Source organism: Castanea sativa, chromosome 11 (assembly GCF_040712315.1).
Source record: "Castanea sativa cultivar Marrone di Chiusa Pesio chromosome 11, ASM4071231v1".
NCBI lineage: Eukaryota > Viridiplantae > Streptophyta > Magnoliopsida > Fagales > Fagaceae > Castanea > Castanea sativa.
Window position 1 is genome coordinate 41,320,428 of NC_134023.1, and position 21,638 is coordinate 41,342,065.

A 21,638-nucleotide genomic window follows, 5' to 3' on the forward strand; every position below is an offset into this window, starting at 1 on the left:
TACTAATATATAAAAAAATACATTATCTTTTTGAAAAATATATCACATAAATCTAACAAATTCGGCTAAAGACTAAGCAAATACTAACAAACTAGCTATTTGAAAAGTGTGCATTTTTTTATATAAAAAAATAGCAACTTTAAAATATGCAAGTTAAAACACAATTTAAAAAAGTACGATTAAACGTTTGATTTGAGATTGTTGTAAGTTTTTACTGTTCTAATTTGAACTTACTACTAAAATTATTTTCTATTCATCGGTAATAACCTGTTATTTAGGATTTGTTACGAAAATATTGCAATAATGTTGTGAACATAGCATTTCTTGCGATTTTTTTTTCAACATTCAACGGACAAAAATTTTGGAGGGGTTGGATTTTATCTTTAACGGGCTCAATTGTTATTAAGAGTGTTCAAGTATTTTATCTGCAACATTAGCTTTACAAATCCAAACACTCACAGCCAGTGTGGAGGAGCTTACCAGACAGGACTAGGAGATGAGGATGCGACTGCAGCAAGAGAAGAACCGGCCTGGAACCAACCAGGATGACGATGGAGGTAGTCAAAGAAGGAATGACTATAGAATACCCGCTACTCTAGAAGGACTAAGCTCGGACCTTCTCCGGAAATGAGAAAGGAGATGGACAAGATGAGGAGTACTATTAAGGAAAAAATAGACCAGAGTCTGGATAGAATGGTCAGGGGGATGGATTCACCCTTCACGATGGTAGTCCTAGAATGCCCAATGCCGTCGAAGTTTCGTCTACCTCAGCTTAAGCCGCTCGACGGACTGAAAGACCCTCTGGATCACCTCAACACTTTCAAGACAACTCTAGGTCTTCAACAGCCTCTTGACGAAATACTGTGCTCTTCTTTCTCCACCACCCTCAAAGGAGCTGCGAGGGAGTAGTTCACTAAGTTACCAACATCATCCATCGAAAATTTTGAGCAGTTGGGCAAATCCTTCTTACGCCACTTCGTCGGGCGACAATGTCCGAGAAGGACAGTAGACCACTTGCTTACCATTAGGCAAGGAGAAAAGGAGACCCTGAGGTCATACGTGAAGCATTTTACTAAAGAAACTTAAGAGGTCGACGAAGTTGATGACAAAGTACAGCTAACAACCTTTAATGTTGGTTTAAAGTCCAGGGAGTTCGTGGTCTCACTCGCGAAGAATCCCCTTAAGACAATGACAGAGATGCTCTTGAAAATGCAGAAGTACATGAATGCTAAAGACGCCCTAGCAGCAATAGATGATGTAAAGAAGTCCAATGAGAGGGAAAGAAAGGAAGACGATCAGAGAGGACAAAAAAAGGGAGTGGACAGATTGTCAGAATACTGACGGGAACAAAAGGAAAGATGATAAAACCCCTCGAACGGTAAAATTCACTCCTTTAGCTATGCCTATTGATAAAATTTTGGTGCAGATCAAAGATGAGTATCATCTCAAATGGCCAAGGCCACTGCACTCGTCACCCAATGTGCGTGACAAGAAGAAATATTGTCGTTTCCACAAAGATCATGACCACTATATAAAGGATTGCCGAGACCTGAAGGAGCAAATTGAAGAACTCATCTGGAAAGGGAAGTTGCAAAAATATGTCAAAAAAGGAGACTCTAGCAAATCTAGAGATAATAACAAGGACAAGCACGAAGCCTCACCAAGGGACGAGGACCACGCGTCCCATCGTCCATAGAGTGTGATCGGGGAGATAAAGACGATCACAAGAGGGCCATCCACAGGAGGATCATTCAGATCCTTCAAGAAATCACACCAGAGGCAAGTGAACAGCATCCACAGGGTACCACCCTTGAAGTAGAGACGGACGGACAATGACATGTTTTTCTCGGAAGAAGACGCCAAAGGAGTGAAACAGCCATATGACGACCCCCTGGTTATAATGCTTATGGTAGAGGGATTCAACACTAGGAGAATCCTTGTGGACAACGGTAGTTCTGTGAGCATCATCTACCTCTCTGCTTTTCAACAGACGAAGTTGGATCCAAGTAGATTGCGTCCCTTTGAGTCCCCTCTCGTCAGCTTCAATGGAGACAGAGTGTATCCCAAAGGTATAGTGACATTGATGGTTACAATGTGGTCTTAACTGCGACAACTGACTCGTCAATTAGACTTCCTGGTGGTAGACTGTTCTTCTTCATACAACGTAATCATAAGGAGGCCTACACTCAATCGTTGGAAGGCAGCCCCGTCCACCTATTGCCTGAAGGTAAAATTTCCAATAGAAAATGGTGTGGGCGAGGTAAAAGGAGATCAGGTGCTAGCTAGGGAATGTTACCAAGCAGTGTTAGCTACAAAGGAAAACCATACGTGGATGATAGGGGAGAAAGAGGAAGAGAAGGTGGAAGCCCTGGAAATTGTGCAGTTGGTAGACGGAAAGCCAACGAAGACTACAAGGGTAGGGACGACCATGAGTGCAGAGACGAAGAAGAAACTAGTCCAATTCCTAAAGGAGAACTTAGACGTCTTTGCATGGAGCCACGAGAATATGCCAGGCATATCCCCAAAGATCATCCAACACAAGCTAAACGTAGATCCCGAGAGAAAGCCTGTCTAGCAGAAATGACGAGTCCTTGCTCCAGAAAGAAACTAGACAGTCACTAACGAGGTCAACAAACTGTTAGCAGCGCACTTCATTGGCGAGATCTATTACCCGAACTAGCTAGCCAACATCGTCCTAGTAAAGAAGGCAAATGAAAAATGGAGGATGTGCATGGATTTCACGGACCTAAACAAGGCCTGCCTAAAGGACAACTTCCCCTTACCGAGGATAAATCAGCTGGTGGATTCCACAGCAAGACACAAGCTCCTTACATTCATGGACGTATTCTTGAGATAAAATCAAATAAAAATGGCAAAAGAGGACTAGGAGAAGATTGCCTTCATCACAAGCTAAGGGCTCTACTACTACAAGGTAATGCCCTTCGCACTGAAAAACGTAGGAGCAATCCACCAGAGGTTAGTAAAAAAGATGTTCAGCAAACAGATCAGAAGGAACATGGAAGTATACGTGGATGACATGCTTGTCAAGAGTAAGGAAGAGTTTGCCCACCTAGACAGCCTTCAAGAACGTTCGCCACTCTCAGGCGGTATCAAATGAAGTTGAACCCCAGCAAGTGTGCCTTTAGGGTAGCGTCAGGGAAGTTCTTAGGGTTCATGGTATCCCAGAGAAGGATATAAGCAAACCCAAAGAAGGTGCGAGTCATACTAGAGATGACACTGCCCAAGACTGTGAAGGAAGTACAAAAGTTCACAGGCAGAATATCAGCACTCAATCGGTTCATTTCTAAAGCAACGGACAAATGTCTGCCCTTCTTCAAGACGTTGAAGCAAGCCTTCACCTAGACGGAAGAGTGCGAAAAGGCCTTCCAAAAGCTCAAACACTATCTAAGCAACTACCCCTCCTAAGCCCGTCCAAAGAAGGAAAAGACCTGTATTTGTACTTGGCTATTTCAACTACAGTCATGAGTGCAACCTTGTTTCTGGAAGAGGATGAAACGCAACTCCCAGTTTACTACGTTAGTCAAGCCTTCCAAGGAGCTAAAGCAAAATACCCACGGATCAAGAAGATAGCATTCGCCTTGAATGTTGCCTCACGAAAGCTGCGACTGTACTTCCAAGTGAATCCTATCCTAGTGATGACGAACCAACCCATAAAGAAGTCAATGAACAAACCCGAGGTTGCAGGAAGTATGATTCAGTGGGCAATCGAGCTTAGCCAGTTCGACATTGAGTACCACCCTAGAGCAGCTATCAAGACGCTAGCACTAACAGATTTCATCGTCGAGTTTACAGTCCCAGACAAGGATGGAGAAGTGGACGAAGCAGAAAAATAGACGATCTAGACCGACGGGTCGTCAGCCCGAAAGAGGGGGGAAGTAAGGGTTATTATCATCACCCTAAAAAGAGAGACGCTCAAGTATGGAGTTTAGCTGATGTTCCCTACCACTAACAACAAAATTGAATACGAGGCAATACTAATGGGACTAAGGGTCGAAAAGGCGTTAGGCGACAAAAACCTATTTCTCCAGAGCAATTCCAAGCTAATTGTGGCGCAAGTAAATAAGGAATATGAAGCAAAGGAGGAAAGGATGCAAAAGTACCTGAGACCGACGAGGCATTTGGCCTAAGAATTTGATCGAGTAGAAGTCATGCAAGTCTCCAGAAGCTAGAATATGGGGGCAGATGAGATACCAAAACAAGCGTCGTCAAGAGCAGGGCCAACGAGCACGGATTTAAAGATGGAAATCTAGCAGCGTCCTAGCATTGAAGAAATCCTCATCTTCACCATCTAGAGTGAAAACAGCTGTATGACTCCAATTCTATCCTTCCCCTAAGATGGACAACTTCCACAAGACGTCGAGGAAGCTAGGAAAGTCAGGAAGAGGGTAACCAGATTCACTATCATGAACGACTCCCTGTACAAAAGAGGCTTCTCCATGCCCTACCTGAAGTGCATTGACGAAAGCAAGGCTAAATACATCCTGGAGGAGGTCCATAAAGGAATCTGTGGAAATCATGCAAGCTCGAGGTCCTTGGTAAGTAAGATAATCAGAGCAAGTTGCTTCTGGCCTACTATGCAGAAGGATACAAGGGAGTTCGTCGAGAGATGCGACAAATGTCAAAGATTTGGGAATGTTCAACGCATCCCAGTAGAGAGACTGACGCCAATATCCTCTTCGTGGCCATTTGCCCAATGGAAAATTGACATCGTGGACCCACTACCCCAAGGTAAGAGACAGGTAAAGTTTCTACTGGTCGCTATTGACTATTTTACAAAGTGGGTTGAAGTAGAAGCACTAGCAACCATCACGGAGGCAAAGATCTAGAACTTTGTGTGGAAGAATATAGTTTGTAGATTTGGGATACCATAAACGATCATTTCGAACAACGGGCGGCAATTTAACAGTCAAAGTTTGAGAGACTTTTACTTAGGATTGGGGATTAAGAATAAGTTTTTGTCTCCAGGCCACCCCCAAGCCAACGGACAGACGAAAGTGACGAATCAGACACTACTCAAGACCATCAGAGCTCAGGTGGAGGAAGCAAAGGGCACTTGGCCAGAAGAATTTTCTAATGTCCTGTGGGCATACAGAACTACAGCGAGAAACTCGACAGGAGAAACTCCCTTCAAGCTTACCTATGGCATTGAGGCAGTAATTCCAGTCATAGTGGGAATCACCAGCATGAGAAGAAAAGTCTTTAGTGAAGACCGCAACGACGATCAGCTGAGAGTCAACTTGGATTGCCTGGACGAAGTAAGAGATGGAGCATCCCAAAAGATGACAAAGTACCAATAGAAGATGGTCGAATACTACAACAAGAGAGTGAAACTTAGGCGACTAAACATAGGGGACCTCGTTTTATGTAAAGTCACACCTGCTACTAAGGATTCAACCCATAGGAAGCTTAGTCCAACCTGGGAAGGACCCTACAAGGTCATCCATTACTCAAGACAAGGCAGCTATCATTTGGAAACGATGGACGGGAAGAAACTATCACGACCGTGGAATATTGAGCATTTGAAGAAGTACCACCAAAAAATGTAATAGACGATTGTATTCATATTTGAAAGAAAGCAATAAAAGTACTATTCAGCCAATATCCCAATGTATTGTATGCAAACCGAGAAGTAATAAAAATTGTCTAAGTAATAAGATTCTGCCTAGACGGATGTAAATTACTGATGAAACCAAATGACAAGATCCCTTAAATGGGTGTAAGTCACATAAAAATTGGCTAAGTAATAAGATTCCGCCTAGACGGATATAAATTACTAACGAAGCCAAATGACAAAATCCCTTAAATGGGTGTAAGTCATCTAAAGAAATTGGCTAAGTAATAAGATTTTGCTTAGACGGATGTAAATTACTGATGAAGCCAAATGACAAGATCCCTTAAATAGGTGTAAGTCATCTAAAGAAATTAGTTAAGTAATAAGATTTTGCCTAGACAGATGTAAATTACTAACGAAGTCAAATGACAAGATCCCTTAAGTGGGTGTAAGTCATCTAAAGATTTTGGCTAGATGGATGTATATTACAAATGAAGCCAAATGACAAAATCCCTTAAATGGGTGTAAGTCATCTAAAGAAATTGGCTAAGTGACAAAAGTCCGCCTAGACGAATACAAAACACTGATGAAACAAAAGCCCAAAAACACTGGCAAGAAACATTGTTCTTAAATTAGAATAAAAATATTGTTATGGAGACAGAATCAAAAGCCCAAAAAAAAAAACAAAACATAAAACATGTACAGAAGCAGGTTCAAGCAGTAGCCTCGTCACCACCAATAGGGGGAGGCATTGGAGCATTCTCTGGAGCATCACCCTTAGGAGCAGCAGCAGTAGACTGAGAGGCCTCGTCTGCCGCCATCTCCTTGTCCACCTCCTCTAGATCCAAGTTTTCTGGGTCCACACCGGTAAAATGCTTGACGAGGTATCGCTGAAGGAGCTCGAAACCTTTGTAGTACCAACTAAAGAGCACAGTACTCCTCAATCTGCTGAAATGTTTCAACGGACTTGGCAGCAACAGTTGATCTTCTCCTTCGCAGCCTGGAGCTGCTCATCCTTATCTAGGGTCAGCTGCCTTTCAGCTTTGAGGCCGTCCCCCAAGACCTTAACCTTCTCCTTGGCGGTATTGGCCCCGTCCATGGCAACAATGAGATCCTTCCTCAGTTTTGAGTTTTCTGCCTCTAAAGCCTCCACCCAGGACCCCACTGACGTGGCATTCACCTCGTGGCTCAAGTACTCTGAGGTAATATGAATAGTTTCCAACAGTACCTGAAAAGAAGATCCAACTTTCAAAACAATACAAAAGAAGGGAAAGGTAAAATTGCACAAGTACACTACCTGAATGAGTTTGTGGATATGACGACCCATAATCTTGTTAGAAGGCATGCTAGAGAGGACCTTAAGCTTGTCGGCCATGAAAGGTGCCCTCGTCAGCGCAAGACCAACGTTGTCCCAGACGTTGGACGAGCGGGAGTCGGCCTTCTCTTTTCCTTGTTGGCCACGCACTGTTTTTCTTCGGGCGTGGGGTGATCTCTTCCATCGAGGTAGCTGGGGAAGCAGTCCTCGTCGCTTCAGGGACGGGGGTAGCTGGAGTGACGGAGACCCCTTTCTTCATAACACGCACCACCCTCTTCCCGAGGTTGGAAGGGGCTCATTCTTCTTGGCCCTCATTTTGGCATACATCCCTTAGTTAAACTTCGTCGTCATCTCTGCGAAAAGGAAACACTTGTTAAAAAAAAAAAAAAAAAGAGTGACAACGACGAGCTAAGTAAACACTTACTCTTCTTCTCCTCGATTTTGATAGCGCGCAGGACGCAGGCGGAAGGCTCTAGACCAAGGCAGTGAAGAGCTAAAGTTCATGGGTCAACCAGGTCGTCAAAGTCGTCAATCATTTTCACGTACTCTATAGCTGCCTCGATGCGTTGCCTGTACTTGCTCCTGAGCTTCGGACGCTTCTTAACTGCACAAGAGACAACAGACGGGAAAGTTAGCGATGATAAAAACATATGTAAAAGAATGAAGGATGAAGGGCAGAAAGACAACGCACCTAGACTCAGGGCTCACCAACAACAGAGCAACCTAGGGACGTCACCCCAAACTTCATCCGAAGGAGTCTCCCAATCATCCCTAGACACAAAAAAGAATTGGGATTTCCAAAATCTAAAGGACGAGGGCAGGCCCCTGATGATCCTAGCCTTCCTGACCCCGGGCACCAGCTCATAGTACCCATACTCCTTGGACTCCTTTAAACGATATAAGTAAGTGAACTCGTCCACCCTGATCATATCTTCTTCAGTGGCAGCCAGCCATATCTCCATACAGCTGATCACTATCCTCCATGAGTTTGGCATAAGTTGTTAGGAGCAATGTTGAAGTGACCCAAGAAACCTAAGCCTGCACTAGAAAGCAGCTTCGTAGAAGCACACATCCTAGGGTGAAAAGTGGCAGGCTCGTTCCTCTTTATGAGGACGACGAACCCTAACCTTCTCGGGAAACCGAAACCTATCCCTTAACCTAGAAAGGGTCTTAACGTCTAGTCCACACTCTTCCCTGAGGGCAGAAAAAGTCCTGACCTCCCTTAGGCTAGACAACAACCCCGTCTCAAGCTTACTAGATCTCACCTTCGACATCACTCTTCGCTCACCCAATAAATCTTCCATCCAATCAACCGATTGACGAAGCAAAGGAAACAGATCAGCCAACACTACGCTTAAGCTATTACCCTCAAACACAAAACCTTCAATTAAAGGGAAAAAGGTGCGGGAAACACCTAGAGAAGCCCCCAAACGTGCAAAGAGGAACGAAATAGAGGGGCAAAGTATCCTAACTTTAGAGCTACCAACCATGGAACCCCATAAACGAAAAAGAGGGACAAAATCCTAAAAACCCAAAAATATAAAGGAAAAATCAGAAACCACCTATGCTACGAAGAGTAAAGAAGGTGAGAAAGAGTCGTACCTTAAAAAAAGCAACCACGGGAAGGAAAAGCGCAAGAAATTGCAGGGGAGAACAACTCAAAGAAGAAGAAGCACAAAGCAGCAATGGCAAAAGAAAGGGAAAAGTGAAGGAGAAAGAAAAAAGAAAAGAAGTTTAAAAACTAGGTACAAAAAACTGAAAACCAGCGGGAAACCCAAGGGGCACACGAGTGGGGCATTAACTTTACTAATTAGAACATGCCACGTGTCCACGATGTGCACAGCGCCGCCACTACGCATTTAATGCATAATGAAACCCCAAGAGTCATGTCTGAGCAAGAAACCTTTCACCTTCTGGTGGTCGTCATGACACATAAGGAAGACCACGAAACCTCTGGGGGGGGGGGGGGGGAAACTGATAGGACCAACAAACCTTCTTGCCCAAACGATCTCATCAGACACCTTCATCCATCTGGCCACGTCATGGACGAAGGAAGGCAGACCATTAATAGAGGAGTCAATACCTCGAACAGTTACAAACTAGTTGTCAAACCGTTGGAAGCTCATCAAAACCCACATTAATAAGCCTAGAGGCGTTACAAAAGAAGCACTAAAGCCACAACTAAGGCCACAACGGCTAGAAGCCATAGAGCTATATATACATGCCCCTCAGGACCAGACAAGGTACACACACGCATCCTAAATATACTAATACGTCGTAATTCTGATATTCTAAACTCTCATACTTTCTTAAAAGCTTCTATGTGCTAACTCTATCATTGGATACTCTGTGCCAGGCACCACATTGGTGACCATCTAAGCAGGGCTTTTCACGACCATTGCAGGTGCAGAGACGAGGTTGTTGCTTCATCTGGAACCTACTCTACTGACGATTTCCACATCATCACATAGTATTGATTAAGATATTTTGGATCTCCCATTGTAGAACATTCAAGACCCACAATATAAATTGATTGTGAACGGGGCATATTGCAATTGGATTAGGTACCACATATTGCAATTAGGTTAGGTACCACATATTTTTACAACAAAAATGGTGTCTATTAAAGAAGCACAAGATTAGTTTATGGGTGGATCCCTCGACATTTAAGTCAATGTCTTGTTCGAAAGAAACAAAAGCAGTTCAGTCAAGATCCCAACAGTTAAAGACAAGATCTAGACGCGTGGCCTTCATCTAATCCTGTCACTATTATGAAGATGGGACTGTGAGAGGGACACCGCAAATTATTTGTCTTCGGTAATGTCCATTATCATTATGACTAATCAACAAAGTGCAAGATTTTTGTCTCATTAAATAATAGATCAAAGCAAATATATATATATAGAGGAGCGTAATCAAGATTTTTAGTTTGGAGGGCTGAATTATATATTCATACGTACATTAACATAGCTACATTTTTACCCCCTAACATTAAATTATCCTCTACTTTTTTTTTCATTCAACATGTTTAGTCTAGATCAAGCATTGAAAAACAATTGGAAACTTAACAACAACAATAACAATAAAAGACTTAGTCCCAAATTGAAAATTAAATATAAAAATTATATGTGTGTGTGTCCAACAAAAAATTGCTTTTTAAGTATTGTCACTCTCTAACGTTACATATCCTTAGTTTTTGCAGAGGCCAACTCTTATTTTTTGGAGGGGCCAAATATTGATTTTAAGGTCTAATATTTTAAACAATTGCAAAATATACATACATTATGAAGTTTTTGAAAAAAATTGCGGGGGGCCATTGCTAAGTGTTGCTTTGCCCTTGTGTGTGTGTGTGTGTGTGTGTATATATATATATTTGTGTGTGTGCGCGCACGCGTGCGTGTGTGTGAGAAGTTGAGAAAAACTCAAATTAGAATTCCAAATTAGAGTTCCAATTTTACGCCGTGTATCATAAATTATTTATTCTTAAAGAGTTTCATTTCTTAATTTTAGAATAATATGAAAGACCACGTTATAAACATTCATCCAAGTGAGTTATTAAGTATAAAATCCAAAGAGTTTAGAATAAATGAATTGTTAAAAAAAATGCTTCACAATAATTTTTTTTAAAAAAATATGAACAATTTACATTTTATACCTAATAATATCCTTACAAAATTTTTTAAAGAGTTAACAAAATATAAAAATAACTGTCAATAATATTTAAATGATATATATATATATATAGGAATTATATTATGTATCTTATTGTATATCTTTAAGTGTATCCATGCAAATGCATGGGGTTACAAGCTAGTTTAAGTATAAAAAGAGCCCCGACTTATTTTTTTTATTTCATATCTAATTCTCTAGTAAATTTAATAAACCCTAAAACAAGTCATTTTTCAAATATTGAATCGCATAAAGTTAAAAGTTATAATTCTTCAGTGAACAAAATAAAATATCATAACACCTTTAGTAAACGGGGCGGGTTCAGGTTGTGGAGGTGAGTCAGGTTCTTGTTTAAAGAATCCCGCGCCAAACCCAACCTGTGCCATTCCTAATTTAAATGACATAAAAGAAAAATGTTGAAATATTGTAAAGGTTGATAAAAAAGATTTTATGTCTGTCTTAAATAAATATTAATCTCTTTCAAGTCTTATGGGTGCTTCATCACAAAAAAAAATGGGAGTTCTAAGCCATCAACCATTCTTATGAGACACACCCATATTGTACTTTAACAGAGGTTTAAAAACCATTTAAGAGAGAGGAAATAGAAAATATTTTTTATTTTATTTAGGTGTCTATATACACATACATACATACATACAGATATACATATACATATACATATACATATACATATACATATACATACATATATAAGTGCAATAAAGTAAAGGAGAAGGGGGATTACTTAGAAAATAAAATGGATGACATAAATATAAAGTAAGGAAAATAAAAACCCTAGATGCCTAGGTGGGATGGGACTTCTTCCCGTAAAGGGCACTTCCCATACAAATCTTAGGAAATAGTCCAATAAAAGGCAAGGGGTGGCTAGCTTAGGTGTAACATGTTACACCTAGCTAGCCTCCCATTTTTGCCACCTCATCGGGCCTATATTGTCTTTTTCTTAGTTTCTGGTCCGATTTTTGCATAGAAGCTTGGAGGCCTTTCTTAGCTCCATTTTCTTCAAACTTTATATGCTTGGGAAGCGCTAGATGTCTAGTTTCCTATAGTTCTAACCTTGATAGATTTGGAGCTACAATTGTTGAGATATCGCACTCGGAAGGAAGGTGACACAGTGCCAAAAAATTATGTGACATTTTTCCTTAAAAAATTTGTATCTTCCAATCTGAGGCAGATTTCATTGAGCCCTTTTTATGAGAAGTGGCCACTTGCAAAGTGGCAAAACTATCACTAAATCTTGAATACTCTTGATCATGGGTGGGGGAGGGTCTTGTCCTTGAGGGCCTCCCATTGTAGGAAATTCCCTACCCTTTCAAAATAAGTAAATTGGGAGCCCAACCCATTACTGTTCCTTTTACATTGGGTTTGAGTATCATAGTAGTAGTTAAAGATTTGTGTTCATGACTCATGCACTTGAATTCTTGAACATCCGTTGAGCTTACATCATTCCTATCATTTTCTTTGGCACTAATGTAATTTATTTGTCATCTTTTTTGCATGAAAAAAAAAAAGAGAAAATGGTAGATGACAACAAGGTACTACTCTTCCAACTTCCTCTTTTTTATTTTGTGTTGTAGCTTGTTTATTTATAATAGCTAGTTCACATGCTATCACTGGTGGTTCCACGTAGAGTGCAAGGTGGTCATAGGACCACCCTAACTTGGAAAAAAAAATAATTATTATATGTAAATTTTAAAAGTTTTAAAATTTTTTATCTATAAAACATATGTGGGACCACCCTAAATTTTTTTAGGCTCAACATAATTATATTTTAGACAAAATGTAGCTATAAACTTGGTTGTAGATTAAGACTACAACTCCATTAATTTTTTTTTATTGAATGTGAATTTTGTCAAATCCACCATTGGGTTACATTTTTTTATTAAGTCCTCCATACTTGCAAAATTTCAAAAAGATCAAATATCAATAGCTATGTCATCACTAAAATCTTTAAATTTCAAATTTTTGTTGTCTAAAATTTTACATAAAAAATAAGTTTATAAACTAAATAGTAGATAACTTCTGATTGACATCAATTTGACATATATTTTAAGAACATAAAGAACATACAATTTAACATTTAAATTTTCAAAATATGTAACCATGTTAATTTGTTTAGTGGTAGTTGTAGCAAAAACCCAAGGAAATTTTTATGAAACTAAAATTTTGAAAAATATATAATTTGCAGCATTGATAATGAGACTATCATGCAAAAATTTCAAAATTAGAAAATTCAAAAAAGAAATTGTAAGACTTCTTTCTTTGTGTGTGCATGTGTTTTTTATTTTTTATTTTTTTATTTTTTATGGTCAATACATGAAATTCTATTTTTATTAAATTTTGTATAATTTAAGTTTCTTAATGACTACCTTGAAAAATATTCCTGGAGCTGCCACTACATGCTATCTATATATTAAATATCCGACTCACATGTACTTGTAATTATGTTTGTATGCCCTTCGACATGCTACCTATGTATATATCTCACATGTTTTTTTTTTTTGTAAATATTCATTGGAGTTAATATTCACATGTTAATTATATAGTGACTAATTACTCACATGTGTGTGTGTGTGTGTATATATATATGTATATGTATATGTATATGTGTACATATTTTTTGAAGACCTTTTCAAAAATAAAAAATGCCAAGTATTTCATTTCTTCATTAAAAAGATAACATTGGAAATAAATTAAAATGAAGTAGATAGGCGTTGTGGGGTGCTTAACACCTTCCCTACACATAACCAAACTTCCGAGTCCGAGATCTTTGGTTTGAGATTTTTCGGTTTGCCTTAATTAAGGAACCCCCCCTAAAATTTGGTTTAGTTAATTAGGCAACTTAAAATGAATTAGACCCATAGGTGACCAATTGCATTTAATACAAAATCAATGGTTGGTTGCAACTCCTAAAATAAAAATAAGAAAAAGGGACTCACACACGCATGCCCCACCCGAGAGACACATGCACATAAGAGTCACGTCGCCAAGGACCCAATGTGTGATTATCCAAAAAGAAAAGGGGAACCATCATCATTATTTTTTTCCCTTTTTGGGGGGCATCCACACTTTTTTCAATTTTTTGAATTTTTTGTCTTTGTTTTGACGTGTGAATTGGAGTCTAACAAAATATGATATCGACAATGGGGGATTTACATTAAAGTTTTATGTTTGTATCTCATATATACGTATTTCAAGATAGATAATCTAATGTCCTTTTTTTTTCTTTTTTTTACGAAAACTAATATTCTAATTTAACATTTTTTAAAAAAGCAATTATAGAAGGGATGGATCTCATTCTGACTGATCATAAATGTTTTATATTATAAGAGTCTTCTAAAATATAAGATAAGAATTTTGGAATTCAATATGAAGGAAACAAAATAACCATAAACCCTAAAAACCATATATTATATAATAAAGGTTGGATCTTATACAAAGGCAGAGTCAGGGATGGTTGAGCAGGGGCAATTGCCCCCCTAAAGTACTCATTTAACAAAAATGAGCAATTCTAGAATCACAATTTTTTCCACAACTTTGCCATGTGGCGAGTTGTAAGTAATGGAGTTGTGGACCAACATGAACCAACCACTTTTACTTCATCATGCACAACTTGCTACGTGGGCAAATTGTAAGGGTGTGTAGGACCTTACCATAGCCGACCCAATCGTTTGGCACCGTAAATACAATACCGCTCACTACAAAAAACGCGGGCTATAGCCACGTTTTTTAGCTGCGTTTATAAAAAACGCGGCTATATCTGACCTATAGCCGCATTTAAAAGAAACGCGGCTATAGACCAAACCTATAGTCGCGTTTTTTAAACGCAGCCATAGGCTAGGTCTAAAGCCGCGTTTGTAACAGACTTGAGCTGCATTTTATGTCAGGCCTATAGCCGCATTTTCAAAAACGCGGCTATAGGTCCAACCAAATAATATTTTTTAACTGACTAGCATGTACAGTCGAACAAATATTTTTTTATAAAGGCGGGGCTATAGCCGCGTTTTTTAAAACGCGGCCATAGGTTTGGTCTAAGTCGTATTTTTTAAAACGCGGCCCTAGGTTATATCTAAAGCCGCGTTTTTAGGTGCCTTGAGCTGCGTTTTTGAGTCTAGCCTGTACCCACGTTTTTGAAAACGAGGTTATAGGTCCAGCCAAATAATATATATATTTTTTAAAAATGGCCTGTGCATTTTGTTTAAAAAAAAATTTCCCCTACAGAGGGCCTATAGCCGCGTTTTTTGAAAACGCGGCTATAGGTCTAGCCAAATAATATATATATTTTAAAAAGATGGTCTGTGCATCCGAATAATTTATTTTTTTATATAAGGGAGGGGCTATAGCCGCGTTTTGAAAAACGCGGCTATAGGTGACACCAATAAAAAAAAAAAAAAAGAACCCCACTTTCCCACCTACCCCACTCTTATCTTTTCTTTCTTTGGTCCTTCTTCATGGGTTTCTCTCTTTCTTATCTGCAAATCATGCCAAGGTCTTCTTTTTTTTTTTTTTTTTTTTTTTTCGTTTTTCTTTCTTCCTTCTTCACTCCAGCACAACACTTTTTTTTTTCTTTGTTTCTTTGTTGCTACTTCTTCTTTTTCTTTTTTTTCTTTCTTTCCTTCTTTTTCTTTTTCTTTCAACACAACACACACACTTCTCTCCCTCAGTGTCCCACCGGTACACTCCACACCACCATGTACTTCATTTTTCAGGCAAGGGTCACCGGGAAACTTCATAAGAAAAACTAGAGGTTCACTCATCTCTACTATTCAAGCTAAAAATTTTCTAATCTTTTTATGGGTATTATACTTTTGCTAGAGGTTATTTTTGTTATTTTGTTGCTGATATTGTGTTTATGTTTAAATGGGTTTGTGTTTTTGAGCTTGTTCTTGTGTTTCTGAGCTTGTGCTTTTGTGTTCTTTGAATGAATTTAGTGTTAAATTTGGGTTGGTTTGATTTTGAATTTTTTGGGTGTGTTTGTATTGTGAATATGTTGTGTTTGATTTTAAAGTTTTTGGGTTTGTGTTTGATTTTGAATTTTTTGGGTTTGTGTTTAATTTTGAATTTTTTTTTTTCGTTTGAATTTTGAATTTTTTGGGGAAAAAAAAACCCACAATTTTTTTTTTTTTTTTTAATAAAACCTATAGCCGCGATTATAAACGCAGCTCAAAGTGGGTCTGTAGCCGCGTTTTTAAAAAACGCGGCTATAGACCCGATGCCTATAGCCGTGGTTAAAAACGCGGCTTTAGGCCTGACCTTTAGCCGCGGTTATAAAAATGCGGCTATAGACCCGCAAGGGCTGTTGCTGCGCTGCTTAGGCTTGGGTTGTAAACGCGACTCTAGAAAACGAGGCTATAGCCTATAGTCGTGTTTTCGGGGTCTATAGCCGCTTTTTTGAAACGCGGCTATAAACCCCGTTTTTTGTAGTACGCCGTAGGGGCCAATTGATTGAACCGAGGCCTGTGAGCAGAGGGCAAAGCCTATTCCAATGCCAATGCAATGCAACCACTAGAGTTGAAGTCTAAAATCGAAGAAAGGTTTTATTAGGTTTTATTTTTACTATGTATGGATTAATACGGCTTTGTTTTACTAAGTTTTATTTTTACTTGGATATTTTTTTTAAAAAGCATCAAAATGATGTTGTTTTGTGCTAGATTTTATTTATTTATTTCTACCCTTAGTATAAATTCATTCTTTTCTCACCCCAACCCTAACTCTCTCTCTCTCTCTCTCTCTCAAAGTCCAAGTCCACTCAAGTTTACAGCGTTACTTGTATAAGGGAGCTTTAAGTAGTGAATAGTGAGTTGGTCTACACTCTACAATCTTTATTTTTTCAGCATTTTGATTTTTGAGGGAGACTGAGACTAAGAGAGTTCTCACTCTTCAATCCTTTATTCAGAGGTAATCATCACTCACTATTTACGATTTTGATTTTAATATTTAGTAACCACTGCTTTAAGATATTTTTTTTAATATAATTAGCTTTTGTATTTATATTGAGAATAATATAATGAATTCCTTTTTATTTTATGTTATTATCTTTATATGTAAAAGAAAGTTGTACATGGAAATCAATATAATTTTTTTTTATCAATGTTTCTTTTACAGTTTAACTCTGCTTTTTTTTTTAATATTTATTTTATTTAATTATTGAATTTGGGATGTTACATTAGTTGGTTGGTTGTGAAAAAAAAAAAGAGTAATGAGTAATAATTGTTATTGTTGCCTGTTAGACCTGATTGACTAATGATTGCTATTGTTGGATCTAGTTGTGACATTGATTAAGTAATGACTAATGAGTAATTTGAACTTGTGATTGAGTTAAGAAATGATGACATTTACTATGTATGAACAGGTTTGAAATGTTTTGTATATGAATACTTGAACAAGTTTTTACCCGTTTATGTATGAACATATTTTTATCCATTTATGCATGAACAGGTTTACGTATAATGTATGGACAACTGGACATTGATAGAGTTTGAGGTTGTCCATATACTTTGACAGCTTGCTAAATAAATAAAAGTTTGTATTTGCTTTAAATCTTGAACAGGTTGATGTATGGATATTGGGCTTGAAAGTCTAATGTTTATTTTTTTTTAAACAATTTTTTTAATATTTTAAACCGATCACGAAAAACTACACCGATGTAGGTTAGAAAACTGACTATAGGTGGTGTGCATCGGTTTGAGTTATGGGAAAAGTGATTCCTATCGGTTCAGTGAAAAATTCAAGAAAAAAAACTGCACCAACTGATCTGCACACATCTCTAGCAAGTTGTGACAGAGGTTATATGATCCTAGCATTTTCATATTAGTTTTTACCATCTAGGAACCAAGTGCAACCGAAAAAGAGAGTAAAAGGCTTCCTTGGCAACCGAAAATCAAGGGGGAAAAGGCTTCCCTGGCTGACTGTACTCATGGTAAAAGACCGCATCGAATCAAAGACTTTTTGTGTCTTATTTTTTCCAAGTTTTTTTAGCCTTACACTATGCACATAATCACATCAGTTATTTATTGCAAGAATAGAAATCACGGCACTTTTTGTGTTTTAGTGTTTATTCCAATATGGGTCCTATATTTTACTCTAAATAATTATTTAAAAGAAAAAAAAGAACTACTATCTCCCCCCCCCCTTCCTGCCATTTCTTGACTTTTCAGTTCAAATTTTGGGGTTTTAAGAACAAAAAAGAAATATTGAGTCCTATATATTTTTCAAACCAATCAAGTAGTGAGATGTGGATACAACTTTATAGATACTGATGAATCACTAAATTTGTATCATCTAAAGGTGTTATTGGATGACCAAAGTAAGTTAGACAACCAAAGTAGGAGTCATTGGATGACCAAAGTGCCATAAATACGCATTTGATGCATGAGCCATTAAAAACAGACTAATGCGTATACATGACCGTGGGCAAGATAATCAATCACCTTATTAAGACATCATAGATGTTACAAGAGCCATTAAGGCCACCATTGAAGGCCTTTAATGACTAGAAAAGACAAAGATCTATATAAACCACCTTAGAACCAAGAGAAGGTACAGATTCACATCCATACACACTGAAATATACTCTCAGTTATTATTATCTCTCTGAACCATCATCTGACTTTGTCATTGGAGGCTCATCGGCTAACACCACGCCGGTGACCCAGATGAGAGAAACACCATTATTACTATTTTGCAGGTCTTTAACTCATTATCATCGGATTCTGTCTAAATGAACATATCAATTGATGAATTTGACCTTATCATGTACATTGTTATATTCTTGATACTTTTAGATTAATTTAGTTTTTCAATTTATTTTTTAAGAAATCAAATTAAATATCTAAAATTTATGTATTGAGATTATTTTATGAAATGATATCTTTGTTTCTTTATTAAAAACTACAGTAACAACTAACAAGTACAGTCTTTTGTATATGTACAAGTCTAGGACAAACGTCAACATTTGCAACAAACTTTTGCAACCGCACACAGTAGAGAAAGACTACTGATTTTCGCAATCCCATGAATAAAGATCTTAACTGCACCATGTGAGTCTGGTAGTCAAATGAAATTTTGAATGAACGACTATCCAACATTATTAAAAAAAACATTGTTAATTCCCTTAACTATTACCACTTGTGATATTTAGTCAAAACCTATCATCTAGCATGATGTGACGCTAGCCATGCACTTCTCGTGAGGTTTAAGTACCATTTGTTTTCGAAGATGTAGGTAGGTTAGTTTCGGTGCAGCTGGAGGTGTTTGCGAGAGATTTTCACATTAGTATTTTACTTAAAATTCAATACATCCTATTATATTTAATAAATTCTCAATTTGGTTGGATTTATATATGGGTATTAGAATTGATTGAGTATGGTTGTGCTTATTATTAAATATGTAATAAGATGATTTGACATTTTGAGATTGAACCGATAAAATATGAATTTTATACCGCCTCTTTACAGAATTTAATTTCATTTAAATTTGGGTTAAAACTTTTAATACAGAGCTAAAACTTTAACGTTGAGGGCCAACTAAGGAATAAATTGTACCTTTTTATTTTTATATATTATATTCATATTATGTACATAATTAGTGTGGGGGTAAAAACGCTTAAAGACATGTTTGGGCTTTGGGCCTGGTTAGTTGATATAAGTCTGTTCAATCAGAGTATTCAAGGCCCACAGGTCAGTCCGCGCTACAAGGGGCAGAGGAGTTGTCCAAGGAGAAGTATCTCCTCGGACAGGTCTAGTAAAGGCCATGGGACATGCTAAAGGATTTAGAGACAGACTTCTAGAAGACTTTTTTGGTAAAGGCGTGTTCCAAGCACTCGTTAGAAGGAGAAACGGGTGAGAAATATCTGAGGAAAAAGCTACTACCACCGCATTAAAGGTCCTGCATCTACCTCCTTGGCCGCATTAATGGAGAAATGACTTCTGAACAGTGGTATTCAGCCTTCCAGCTATTATTTGAAGACTTTGAAAAGGTAATAGATGAGACAAGTATCTAGGAGGAAGATTTGTGTTACACATGGATGAAACAGGAAAGAAGAAGAAGGTTATAAGAAGACGAGGGAGGAAAGAAGAGGGGGAGTCTCTTTTTGGAAACTAAAAAATTGTAATATTTTGCTTAGAGAAATAAAGGTCATACAAGTGGTCATCGGCTTACATCTGAAGAGAGTTTTTTGTCATATACATCTATTGTTTGTGTAAATTGCGGCCTTCTAGCCTGTTTATCAGTTCCCCAATATTCCTAACCTAGATTTTAAACCCATACTCAACAAATTTCATTGTATAAGGCTCTTTGGGCCTGAACCCATCACCTATTTGAGTCCAGGTACAAATTGTGTACTTCCAATTAGTGTAAAATATTACTATAAACACAATTTAATATACGATACAAGTTATTTGCTCATAGATTTATATTTTCAAATTAATAATAACTTATTAGGTATAATAATTAAGATACAAAAATTAATAATAGGTTAAAGATTATTTAAAAATTAGACAAACAAACAATCAAACATTGCATTATTTAATTTATGTGATAGATTATATGGTTTTACAAAATTAATAATAGTTGATTATATTTATATGTTATGTAAAATTTATATTAATTTAAAATTAAATTAAGGAATACGCGAAGAAGAGTTCTTGACAGTAGAGAAAAAAAAGAAAGAAATAGTAGTGGTTAATAACTTAATATTAATGAACGTTGCAAAGAGTAAGGCTTTTAGCCATACCCGTGTTCTTGGAATTGATGCAAGGAGTAAAATAATTTTGGACTTGCAATATGAATTCTGCAAAGCACTAACCTTCAGAGACAAAAGTAAAGAAGAAAAATAGAAAAGCAAATCCAATAGAGAAAATCTGAGAAGATATGGAAGAGAGAGAGATGTGCTAAGAAAAGAGTCAACGACTCACCCATGGGCACCGTGTGGATTACCTACAAGTTCAGTCTGAACTGTTCAAATGCAGTTTTATTGGTGTAACTCGCTGAGGATGAAGAATTATATGCAACATAAATCTTTGACTGTTACAGCAGCTAGACATTCCATATTTGACATCCAGAACGCGGCACCTGGGGTAGAGGGGATTATATTTGGTGTAACTTTAAATAATGTTATACCACCTAATATTTTTTAATTGAATCCAAATTTTGACAAATGCATTGTTAAATTATATTATTTTTATATATTTTTTATGTTTGCAAAATTTTAAGATAATCAAAGATCAATAGTCACGTTATCAATCAGTTGTTTAAATTCAAATTTTTCCATTTAAAATAATGAATAAAAGATGAGTTTTTGGTCAAATAATAAATAATATCCAATTAGCATTAAAATTTACATGCATATTAAAAAAATATATAAAATATGTAATCTATTAGTAGGATTTTCAAAATTTGAATTCAATAACAAGTTATTAGATGGTATAACATTACTTAGAGTTACACTAGATGTAAATTGAACTCTCTCTCTCTCTCTCTCTCTCTCTCTCTCTCTCTCTCTCTCTCTCTCTCTCTCTCTCTCTCTCTCTCTCTCTCTCTCTCTCTCTCTCAATATAGTCCTAGATTTTAAAAAGTTTCAATTAAAAACTCAAATTTTAAAATTATATAAATTTGCCCATTCAGAGACTTCATGTAAATATCAAGTTGAACGTTAGTACAAACTAATTCACAAAATAATAGAACTCTTATTAAATTGTATTTTTCTATTAAAATTTTTATGTTGTTTTAAAGTACTCTTAGTGTGAAATTACCATATGCAATTCACATGGACTTATAAAAGGACTTTTTTGATATAAGATATAATTTTTACTCTAGCATAATGTAAGTGTATATGTGTGTGAAGCTCCTTCTGAAAGACTTATAAAAGGATTTGACATGAAGTAAGTTTTAAATACAGTTTATGTGTGAATTTGTTACTTTTAATTAGCAGTGACTCACTTCACTTTAGATACGGATTTGGGTTTGAAAAATGGGCTCGAGTCTTTGTGGCTTGAGTTGTTGTATTTAATATACGGTGTTGATCAGTTCAGTAGTGATTAGGAAGACTTTCATCATCAAGACCGA

General features: G+C 37.2%; 1 protein-coding gene across 1 annotated transcript in view; it reads right to left on the reverse strand.

Annotated features, from left to right (window-relative positions):
- The window catches only part of LOC142615705 (protein SUPPRESSOR OF K(+) TRANSPORT GROWTH DEFECT 1-like), a 67,985-nt gene that overhangs the window by 7,979 nt on the left and 38,368 nt on the right, over positions 1-21,638 (reverse strand). The window lies entirely within an intron of this gene.